General features: G+C 48.1%; 1 pseudogene; it reads right to left on the bottom strand.

Moving 5' to 3' along the window:
- Positions 1-574: 574 nt before the first annotated feature.
- LOC110349321 (uncharacterized) lies at positions 575-11714 on the bottom strand (annotated as a pseudogene).
- Positions 11715-11959: the final 245 nt, after the last annotated feature.

Here is an 11959-nt window from a genome sequence, read left to right as displayed (position 1 = left end):
AAGAGTCTTTTTAATTAAGATGCATCCAGTAAAAAATTGTGCATTGTAGGAAAACTTTTCACAAGCACATTCAATTGAAACTACCCTCCTGAAATAAATGTTTGTATTTCTTTGAAAAACATAATTACAATTCTATACTTTTCAAAGTTCTTAACAAAATTATACTTAGGAAAGGTACTGCTAACTCATAGCATTAAATGAAAATTGTTCACCTTCTTTGTAAAAGTGATTTAGAGAACTATAAGAATGTTGCATGAAACTTTTTCTTTTGGAAACCCCCTACATTGTGAAACTATCATTCAATATTCTATCATTCATATATTTATATATATATTCATATACATGCATTCATATATATATATACAATTCAAGTTCAAAGATTGAAACAGAATATACAGAAATCAAAATTCAGTGACATATTTGAAAGCCTATTTTTTTATATATTCCACTAATATTGTCACAAAACTTTTAGATTCAATTTCATGTTAGGCATTTTGTGACTAATAAAAAGTATGTGGCATGAAAGGTCAAAAAAGTAGTGCTTATAAAATATGTGATAAAATATTTATCTCTTTTAATAAACTATATAGGGCAGTTTTAAACAATATTCAGAGATTCTTTTTCTCTGTTTTTTTCAACCTCTATTCCAGCTTCATTTCCAGCTTCAGCTTTGTTTTCATCTTCCTCTTTACCTCGCACATCTTTCTCATGTCTTCTTCCGTGTTCTTTCCCATCTTCTTTGTCTTTCCCTTCTGCCTCTTTTCCATCTTTTTCTTTTTCCTGTCCATCTTCCTCTGCATTTCCACCTTCATCTTCCTGTCCATATCTCTTCTTCACATTTCTTTTCTTTATCTCCTTTCTCTTTTCCATCTTTACCCTTTTTTCCATCTTCCTTTTTCCCACCTCCTTTCTGTTTTTCTTCTTCTTTGTCATCACTTCCTTTTTCTTTTCCATGTTTTTCCTCTTTTTCCCCTTCTCCATCTTCATCCTCTTGATCTCTTTTTCTATTTCGATAATCTTCCCTTTCTGCATCTTCTCCTTTCTTGTTTCTATCTTTGTCCTCTTTCCCCTCTTGACCTTGTGTTTCATCTTCTTCTTTCTCTTCTTTACTTTGATCTTCCTTGTTTTTCTGATCTTTTACATCTTGTTTTTATTCTGCTGTCACTCCTTCTTTCTTTTCTCCTCCCTCTTTTCCAGTGTCATCATCTTTTCCATCTTTTATTTCCTCAATTTCTTTTTTAAGAGCTAGTGCCTCTATAATTTTGTTTTCTCCATTTTCAGCATTTTTATTGTTCCAGTCTTCTTCAACAACTTCTTGCTTGATTTCAGCTAGTATTTTTGCATTTGAATCTATGTTTCTTTCTGTCATATCATCTTTGGTCTTTATTTTAGCAAACAGTCCAGCTGATGTCTTTGGCTCTTGCCTTGTGTCACCTTGACTTGCAGCAGATGCGAATTTTTCCCTTTTCTAAGACAGTTTGAAGTCTACGTTGCTAATAGCACAACATTACCATTTCATAAGCGTCTGGCATGACAAGAAGTGGAGGAGGGAATAAAAAAAAGGGAGGGCAGAAGCAAGAAAGAAAGGAAGCGTGGGAGGGAGGAAGAGAGAGAGAGAAAAGAGGGAGGGAGGGAGGAAGGAAGGAAGGAAGGAAGGAAGGAGGGGAGGGAGGAAAGACTGGAGAAAGCCATGGATTTCGCACTCCCAAAACAAGACAGTGGCTGAAGAAAAGCAGGAGGCAGAGGAGGAACTAGCTAACACCATATTTGATGGTCGAATATTAGATACTTTCTCCCTAAGAACAAGAACAAGATGAGATTGAAGTTTCTTTATTCACTGGTGTCATGAAATTGTATGTAAATATCCCTGAGTGATCCACCAAGTTATTATTAAAAATAGCAATGAATTTAGGAGATTTCTCAGATCAAATATCAATATAAAAAATTAATTACATTTCTATACAATTACAACAAACAATCCCAAGTTCAATTTTGTTAAAAAAAAAAAAGAGAAGAAAGGAAAGGAAAAATTATGAGAAAGAAGAAAGGAAAAAAAAATGGAAACAAAATCTATGTAAATAGGGAAGGGTGGGGGGGACGGTGAAGGGCCCACAGGTAATGGGAAAAAAATAAGAACTAAGACACATCATGTTCAGGTACAAATACCCAATGATAAATGTAAATGCATTGTATACCTAAAATCTACCAATTAATATATAAATTAAAACAAACAAACAAAAAAATTTCCACTTGTATTACTATCAAAAAGGGTGAAATATTTAGGAATAAATTTAGCAAAAGAAGTATAAACTTATACTCTAAAAGCTACTAAATATTGTTGAAAAAATAAAGTAGATTTAAACAAGTAGAAAAACCTTCCATGTTCATAGACCAGAAAACATAAAATTGTGAGGATAAGAATAATCACCAAATTAATGTAGACATGCAATATGATACCTAAGAAAATCCCAGCTGATTTCTTTGCAAATATTTATAAGCAGGTCTTAAAATTCTTACGAAAATTCAAATGATCTAGAATGACCAAAATAATCTTGAAAAAGAAAAAGGAGAACTCATGCTTCCCAATTTCAAAACTTACTTCAAAATGTCACTTACAATGGGCCGGGGATTTAGCTCAGTGTTTCTGGCACCTGCCTCGCAAGCACAAAGTCCCAAGTTCGATCCCCGGTACCAAAAAATGTCAGTAACAAGATGGTATGTGCAGAGGACTGTAATATTTATTATGCCCAAAGCAGGCTATAAAGAGTTAATCCCACAAATGGCTTATTTTGAGAAGTGAGTCTGGCTGAAGCCCACATGCCAAAGTCAGAGTAATTTGCACCCAAATTCCGTTCCCACAACTAAAACCTTCTGACTAGAAGGACAATGTTCTAAATATAATCATATATTTTGTCTACTCTATTCCTAATTGGAGAATGCTTTGCCTTGTCCTTTATGAGCCTTGTTCACATTAATTTCCATAGAAACCACATGTCACCTTTACCCTAATTGATTGCCAATAAAAGTCAGTGCGTGGGACTGTCCAGTGCCTTTGTCAGTTACACCAGCATTGACCATCCTAGCACCCCGCTTTCTCTCTTAGTTCTGTCTCTTGGTATACTTTTTTCTCAGGCCTGTGTCATATACTGGGCAGGTGGGTACTGGAATCTGACTACAGGAGTCTCCAGCAGGTATGGTTCTGATGTGTAGATCCTTGGGATGAAATTGAAAATCAAGAAATGAATCCACACTTTTGTGACTGATTTAATTTTGATACAGAGACCAGAGCAATTCAATGAGGGAATTGGGAATCTTTCAAAAGTGGTTCAAAAATGTTAATTGAGACCCCTACCTCCCACATCATACACAAAATTAGCTCAAAATGAAACAGGGAGTTAGACTTAGATCCAAAGCTATAAAAACCTTAGAAGAAGAGGGCACAAATCTTTGTGGCCATAGTTTGTTAGATATGACACCAAAAACACAAGAAATCACAGTAACAAAATATGATTGATTTAATACTTTCAAAGTTAAAACTTGTGGGCTTTAACAACTCCACCAAGAAAAGGCAATCCATAGAATGGAAGATAAGATTGTAAAACTATATATCTGGTAAGGGACTTGTGTCTAGAACGTTAAAAGGACTCTTATACCTCAAGGATAAGAAGACAGCACAAAACGAAAATGGGCAAATGAATTGAATAAACACTTCTCCATAGAAGATATGAAAATACCCAACAAACATGGAAAGATGCTTAACATCATTAGCCAGCAGGGATACCAAAACCGCAACTTCATACCCACTAGGATGGCCATAATGCAGGCAGATTAGAATGTTGGTGAGGATGGAAAATGATGCAGTCACTTTGGAGAACAGTTTTGTGGTTCCGCAAAATATGAGACAGAGACACAAGGTGACCCAACAACTCCACTCCTGTACATACTCAGAAGAAGTGGAAACTCATATATACAATTCATAAAAGATATATATATTGGCCCCAGAGAGGAAACTGCTCAAACTCCCATGATGAATGAATAAATAAATAAATAAACAAATACGGTATGCCTATAGAACGTAATATATTCATCTATAAATAAAATGAGGTGCTCAGGCATCACACAACAGGGATCGGCCTTGAAAACACCACTCTAAGTGAAAGAAGCCAGTCACAAAAGACCATACCTCCCAAGCCTGCATTTCTGAAATGTCCTCAGTACTGTGCAATGCTGGCTGTGAAGGGTTCAGGATTTCAGCATAATGGGTTATAAATGCTGAGTGGTATAATGTTCCTTTTTGTGCTGATAAAATTATGGTGGTAATGACTGCACATCTGTGTGACTATGCTGACAGGCTTTGAATTTCACAGTGTAAATGAGTGAACTGTGTGACATGGATTCCTGTCTATACAGCTGTTATTGAAACACATTATAAGGATTAATATTTTTCTCCTTTGGAGATCATCTATTTTCTAACATGGAGGTAGAGGTCGATTCAAGGGTGCGAATCTCAGGCTGGACTCTCAGGATTGAATTTGCAGGTGCAGGAACATTTGGGCACAGGTCCACCCTTGGAACCCAAAGAAAAGTATCCTTTCCTTCATGTCAGTGGAGAGCAGCCAGACTCCGGGAAGGCTGGGCGTGTGGGCCTATAGCTAACTCTGTCCTTGTGATGTTGGTCCTGGAGGAGGCCTGGGGTAGGGCCATGCACTGAGTCCTTATCCTCATTTGCCCTCATCTAATTTAGCAGATCCCACTTGGCTATGCATGTGACAGCCTCTCTCTCTCTCTCTCTCTCTCCTTTTCCCCTTCTACTCACACAGAAAGCTGCACATAATTAACATGTCTGGCCAGAAAGGTTTGGATTAGACAGCTGTACTGCCTCTGAGCTCCACTGGGGATAAGGAACTGGCAACAGTGGCAGAGCAGCCCTCTGACCGGGGGGAGGGGGATTCAGAGACACTGGGGACCCTCAGCTCTGAGTGAGGGGCTCTGTGGATCTACAGACCCAGAGTTGCTTCCTCAAACGGGCCACACCTCATAGAGAATGGAGACGTGTCTTAAAATTCCAGATCTCTTTGGCCCATGCCCAAGAGTCTGGTTTAACTGGCTCAGGCACCTGGGTGTGTCTTGTATCCAGTTGTCCAGGTACCTCAGGTTCAGGAGGTCTGGGCAGTGTTCATTACAGCTGCAAGGCAGCTGCACATGGCAAGCCCCCGCTCCAGGATTGAAGTCCAGAAACCTCACTCGCATCCTGGAGCACAGCCTGCAGGCAGGGTGGACCCTGCTCCACACATCACTGCCCAGCCCAGCCATGCCCCTGGGACCTAACCCATCCACAGCTCAGACTCCTGTTGTATACTGGCCCATATGTCCAGCCTCAGCCATTCTCTCCAAACTCTGTCCTCTGAACAGCGTATTTGACCTCTCTGCCTGTTCTCCAGAGGCATCTTCAAGTTAACCTGTTGGTATATGTGCTGCTGAAGCGAGCACTAAATTAACATGTTGGAAGCTAAACACAGATTTGCCTTTCTGAGTGAAGCTACCCCATTAGCACCTAACTCATTTCCTGCTGCCAAGGACACCATCCTTTGGGGATCTTGGGGAAAAAAGATGTTGGGCTCCCCTAGGCCTCTCTCTCCTTGGCCCCTTGTGTGACCTGCAGCCACCTCTATCTGTCCTGATATAGATACACATGTAGGACCCAACCACTTCTCAACACAGCTCCTGCAGTCACCATGGTTCTCTCTTCCTAGACCCACAGCCTCACCCCTTAGCCAGACTCCCACTTCCTCTCCACCACCCGCACCCTGTTCCCCCGCGTGATGCCCATGGCCATCCACTGGAGCCCAGGCCCCTCTCATATGGTATAGGAGGCACAGTGTGTGGGACCTCCAGGGTCCCATAAGGTCTGCCCCTCTTGTGCCCACTATGCCAGCCACATGGACCTCTAGCCCCACCTGGAGCACTTGCTTCACACCGTTGCTTCCCCCCCTCAAGCCCTGGCTCAGGAGAGCATCCTAAATCATTTCCCAGCAGTACTCACTGCCTTCTTGACAGCACTGCCCAGTGTGGTACAGTTAGGTGGCATCACCAGGGAGCCAGGCTGGCACTGGGCTGGAGGAGAAGGTCAGAAAACAGGTTCCTGAGTGTGAATGCGGCCCTGAAGCAACAAGGAGAGGGTCCCATGGGGTGCCTGTCCAGGTGTGGAGCTGGGTCAACCTCACAGCAGGATGGGCCCAGGAGAGGGGAGCTCTGCCCAGGTGAGAGGGGGCAGGTGACAACAAGTCCACACTGATTCATGAAGCAAGGGTGACACCGGCAGGTCCAGTCACAGCAGCTGGGACAAGGGAGCCAGGGCCACCTTTCCTGGACACCAGGGCTCACCAGGGTCGGCAGCCCCAGGAGGAAAAGGCCTGATCTTCTGACCCCTGCTGGTCACAAGACAGGTGTCCAATGAGAGGGAGGAGTGGCCAGTGGCTAGAAGTGATGTCCCCACTCCAGGAAGCACAGAGTCCCAGCAGCAGTGGGGCGCAGGCCAAAGGCAGATGGGGCCCCAATACTAATAGCTTCAGCACCGTGGACCTAGACAGCTCTCAAGACTGCAGCAGAGGCCTGGGCCCTATAGCACCAGGGCTGGAGCAGCTTTAAGCAAACACTGCTCTCCTCTGCCTTCATCTTTCCCACCACCCATCGGTTAACTTGTTGCCTCATTTGCAGCTCCAATTTCCATACCAAAGTGAAGTGTAATAAGCAACAATAAGATCGGCTCATCCTGCTCTTGTTTTGCCCAGCAAGGAGCAATCAATTACCAGAGCAGTGCTTGTAGCCGTGGCTAAACGGTGACCCAGCAAGGTGCAATTGGCGAACTGTCACTTTTATTCATGGCCTAGGATCTGAGCACGGGCTTGTCTGCATTTTAATTATCGAAAAGCACTTACCACCCTCACTTTAATGAATTACATAAAACTTCGACATGTGCAATTATGTAATTTATAAATGAAAGGCAGCAGGCATGGTCTGAGCAAGCTGCAGTCACCTTCTCCCCATCACCTAGCCAAGATGTCCTGGCCTTTTTCTGGAGACCCTCACTCTAACCTCAACCTCTGTCCTGACTTGGTCTGCCCCCCTTTGTGCTGTGGGCACCCATTCATCTCCCAAGTGCTGTGGGTACCCTGGCTTGGGGGTGTCCAAGGGCCATGTCACAGCTGGACTCCGTGTCCAGACTCACCCTCCACCCTCCAGGGCCCCTCGGCCAATTGCTTCGCTCTCTGACAGGCTCTGTCTCATGGGGTCCCTGAGCGCTCAGACTCACTGCTGTGGCATTGGTCACCTGGGGCCCGGGGGGTTGAGTGGGTCCTTCTGCCCTCCTCAACCTGAAACCCAGCAGCCACCAGATGTTGCCCTTGATTTTGTGAACAATGGCTTTTGGCTAAGCACCAAGACACACACAGCTTTTATTCCCACACAGCGCTCCTACCCACTGGCCTTTTCCTGATCAGCCTCACTGCCATGCTCCCCCGGCCCAGCCTGGCTCTTTAGAGCTGCCCAAGTCCCTGCCGTCCGAGGCGAATGCACATGGTGCCCAACATGAGAATGGGACTTGGAGGCCCAGCCGTGGGCAGCCTTGTGTTTTCCCATGGGGGAGCACATTTGGGGAGTTGGGGCACGTGATCAGGACCTAGGGTAAGCCAGGTCCTCATTAGGAAAATGGGGTGCACACGCCCACTCTCCAAGGGACCTGTTACCATGTGTTAGGGTCCCCCAGAGAGCCAGGACCTGTGAGAGTCAGGTGATGACAGGTGATGGATGATGATAGATGATAGATGATAGATAGATAGATAGATAGACAGGTAGATGATAGACAGATATCCACAGATGGATGGGTGGAAGGATGGATGCTGAGGACAAACTCATTCAGGGAATTGGCCCCAGTACCATGGAAGCTGAGAAGCCCATGGCAGGCCCTCCACGAGCTGGCCTCCTAGAAAGTGGCACCAGAACACAGATCAGGGCCAAAGTCCTCAGAACCAGGGAAGCCAATGGTGTACCTCTGAGTCAGAGGTCAAAGGCCCGAATCCCAGGCCAGCAGGGGCTGCTGGTGCAAGTCCAGGGCTGGGAGTCCTGTGTTCAAGGACAAAAGATATCTAGCTTCAGGAGCCAGGGAAGTCCCACCCCCACCAGTGCAGCAGAGCCTCCTGACCCCGCCCACTGGACCAAATGCCTGGTCTCCAGTGCACCAGGGCAACGCTGGCCCGCTCTCTGCACACCCTTGGGTCTGGTTCCTTGGACACAGACTTGACCATCCTGATGCTCACCTTCTCCCTGGAGAGGAGAGGCTCGGGGCTGGGTGAGCCTGAAGCTGGGTCAGGGACTCCTTGTGTCTGGAAGAACTAGAACAGCAAGGTCTTAAATGTGAACCGAGTGTTAAACTGATGACAAGAGAAGGTAAAGTCCACCACAGTGGAATGCAATCAATACCACAAGGAAAGATGGCAGACAGATGGCCACCGGGAGCCCAGGAACCAGAGGGTTCTGAGAAAGCCCCAAGGCTTGGCAGCCACTGGGGAAAATGAGTTGATTTGGGAACCAAGCCTGTGATCCATACCAGCCACACACGTATTGATTTGTGAACCGTCTCCATCAAGGGACACAAGAGTCCAGATCCCTCTATGAGCAAGCAGCTCCTTGCCATTATCATTCAAGAAGAGGGAGTGTCTCAGTCGGCCAAGGGCTGGAGGTACAGCTGCTCAGGGAGACCACTGCTCCTCCAGACTCTGGAAAGAAGTCTGCCTTTGTGGAAAGAAGTTCCTGTCTGCCCTCTCTGATGCTGATGTGGCTGTGAACTTGATCCTGCTGCTGATGATTCAGATGTTAGCCCCGGTTCTGATTTCACATTCCACAGCATTCACATCTTCTTGAGCATTAAATGAAAGTCTTTACAAAGCACTGTGACCTACCATGGCTCTTCAAACCCTGGAAAATGCCAGTGAATATTCAAACAATCTTGCATATCGGGACCCCTCTAGTCCTATGCCAAACAGCACAACACAGGATCTTGGGCCCAAATAGCAAGTATGAGGATTTGTTTTGCTTCTGCAGCTCATTTCCTGGAGTTCCAGGGTTTGCACCCCACTGTGCTATGCATATTCACATGGGCTCCATTCAGCTGCAAGGATGACTTACCTTTGCAGATACACACACAGCAGTGCTAGGAGCCTGCCCAGGTGCCTCATCCTGGGTCCCAACAGGGTCACCCTCAGCTTCCACTCCTGATGGCCCCTGTCCCCTCTGCCCAGCGGACTCCTCCCTATGCCAAGGCCTGGGTGTTGGTTGTTGCTCCTGATTCCTCGCGGGATTTGAAATATGGGAACTGTTACTTTCCCAGGAAGAGCCCAGAAGGTGCTGCACAGGAACGCTGTCCCTGCATGTCCCTGACCATGAAAGGCACTGTGTTCACCCTTCTCTGTGTCCCCTGTCCCCACACCCTGCCTGCATGGCATCCACTCTCATTCCAGCCCTTCTGCACCCACTGCCACCACCCTTTGACCTCCTTCAGACCTGCTATCTCTGCAGACCTGCACAGCCCCACAGTCTCACCCAGGGTCCCCCAAGATACGGTTTCAGCAGCTCCAGGCTCCCCACCCAAGGCAGCACAGGGCTCAGCTCGGAGGATGAGAATGTAAGAGGGTCCCAATCAGCTCCTGAAGAACTATCCCACCAGGAGCTAGGAGTGGGCAGGGCTTTGGCAGCCCTCTCTGTGTCCCCTTCCCCCAGCCCCTTCCCCAGGCCTCAGGCAAGGGGTGTACATGGGCAGGGTGGCTGGAACATCGGGTCCTCTCCTGGGGCTAGTGGTCTACACCTGGGACTCTGGATTCTTCCTGCCCACACCCATGTCACTGAGTAGGTGGTACCCTCCCAGCTGTCCACGGGGCTGCTGTTCGGAAGGAACCTTGACCACAAGGAGGACTCAAAGGGGCGGCACACTCGGGCTGCCTGTAGGAATTCAGCTCTCAAGGGTTTGGTTCTCAACACCCTCATGGAGACAGAGGACAGGGAAAAACCATCTGTGCCATGGCTCTCTGATGAAACGCTCACCGGTCTCTAACCTAACTAGGGTAGCAGAGGGGACCCAGCGGGACAGTTGCTATTAGGAGCTGTTACCCATAGAGAGGCCCTGTCACCCACCCACAGGACAGTCTGTGGGTGTCAGGCAGGTGCTGGAGACAAGCAGGGAGCTCCAAGGCTAAACGGTGCCACCCCACAATCCCCAGCTCTGTGCTTGACACTTTGATTCTCCCGTGTCTCAGCCTGCAGAAATACTATTAGAATCCAGTGATACAGAAATTACAAAATTCGAGTGCTTAGGATTTCTTACTCATGGCTAGGTTTTTAAATGTTTATTGTTGTCGTTGTTTTTAGTTTTGTATTTTCCCCTAAATTCAAAGTGGCATCCTGTGCCCTCTCCCAGCCCAGGAAGCTGTGGCCAGGGCCAGGGCCAGGGCCGCACATGTCTGACTTCCTATTGGAACCTGGCTCTGGGTACCCCCAGACCAAGCCCCTCTCAGGCCACCCCAGTTCCCAACCAAGGCAGCCAAGGGCAGGGAACACATGCAGCTCTCTGTCACCTCTACAGTGGCGTTTGCAGGTTGAGGGGGAGGGGGGTAAGGGCCCTCAATTGATGGCTCTTGTTGAGTGGGACTCAAATATGCTCCCCTCCTCCGTCCCCCTTTCTGCCTCCCTAGCCTGCAGTCCACATCCCCTGCGGTTCCCAGCCCCCTCACTAGCTCTAATCCCACCATTGCTCCTGTCCACTGGATTTTTGGGTAAGATGACCCTGTCTCCTCCACGTGGGCAGAACATGGAGGAGCCTAGCGAATATCACAGAGTCCTGTGATTCCACCTCTGCATCTGTAGGCGACCTTGGGCATGGCTACACCTGTGCCTTCTCCAGCACCAGTCCCTCACACTGAGTTCTCCCAGAGACAGAAGAGAAGACCCAGCCTGGAGATGGGAGGCTTCTCTCCCCATATGCTCTCTCCTTCCCTGGCAGAAGCCAGAGGACCTGAGAGAACCAGCTCCCAGGAGAGGCCAGTAGGGCTCAGGGAGATGAGGGTCAACTGGGAGGGGGTGGGCACTGGGAGGGGTCTCAGGATTCCAAGCCCTGCCTGGCTCTCGGGAGATCTGAACAGCCCCTGGGCCAGAGGCAGGTGCTGAAGAATGGAGAGCTGCTGTCTTCAGGGAGACCAGGTGCAAAGACACAAAACACCAGGGAGACAAGGATGAGCCCTAGAACCAGAAAGTCACACTGCCGCCTTCCTGATGAAGCCAGCTGGAGGGTGGGGGGTGGGGGGGTGAGTCCCAAGAGCAGAGGGGTCCTGCAGCCTCCTCGGGGCAAGGAAAAGAGAAGCCACATAAGTGGGTATTTCAAGGTGACCCCACTGGGGCAGGTGCCCCTGGCCCTGTGGACATTAGCAGTCGGCATGAGGCTCTGGGCTCCAGCAAGTTCTCCCTGAGCCCTGGACCTGATGCATTGGCCCATTAGCCGGGCACTGTGGTCCATTAATCACAGAGCCAGGTGCTGCCACCTCTGTAAGCCCAGCCCAGGCACTAGGCCTTTCCTTACCGACAGCCCCCAGCTCCCACCCCCGGCTGGGAGCAGTTCCACCAGTGATGACTCACCAGCTGTCCAGCGAGGTGCTGGTGGGGGACGCCATGGCCCGAGAACTCAGTCACCAGCCAGCTTGACTGTGGCCAGGAGGTGAACAGAGAGAGGAGCCCCAAGTCCTCTGCGCCCCGGGCCGAGGTGATCAGGGGAGGCACTGCCAGGGCTGAGCACAGGGCCTGGAAGCTTTGGGGCTGGACCCCTCAAAGTGTCTGTGCCCAGGTGACCCCAGCAGCTGCTACTCCAGGCCACTCTGGGACACTCGGGTTCTCCACACGGACCTGCTTGTCCTCACAC

The sequence above is a fragment of the Heterocephalus glaber genome, unplaced genomic scaffold (assembly GCF_053883595.1).
Source record: "Heterocephalus glaber isolate CG9 unplaced genomic scaffold, H.glaber_assembly_v1.0 deba00001444, whole genome shotgun sequence".
Lineage (NCBI taxonomy): Eukaryota > Metazoa > Chordata > Mammalia > Rodentia > Bathyergidae > Heterocephalus > Heterocephalus glaber.
Note: the sequence above shows the minus strand (reverse complement) of the source record. Positions and strands in the feature narration are given on the sequence as shown.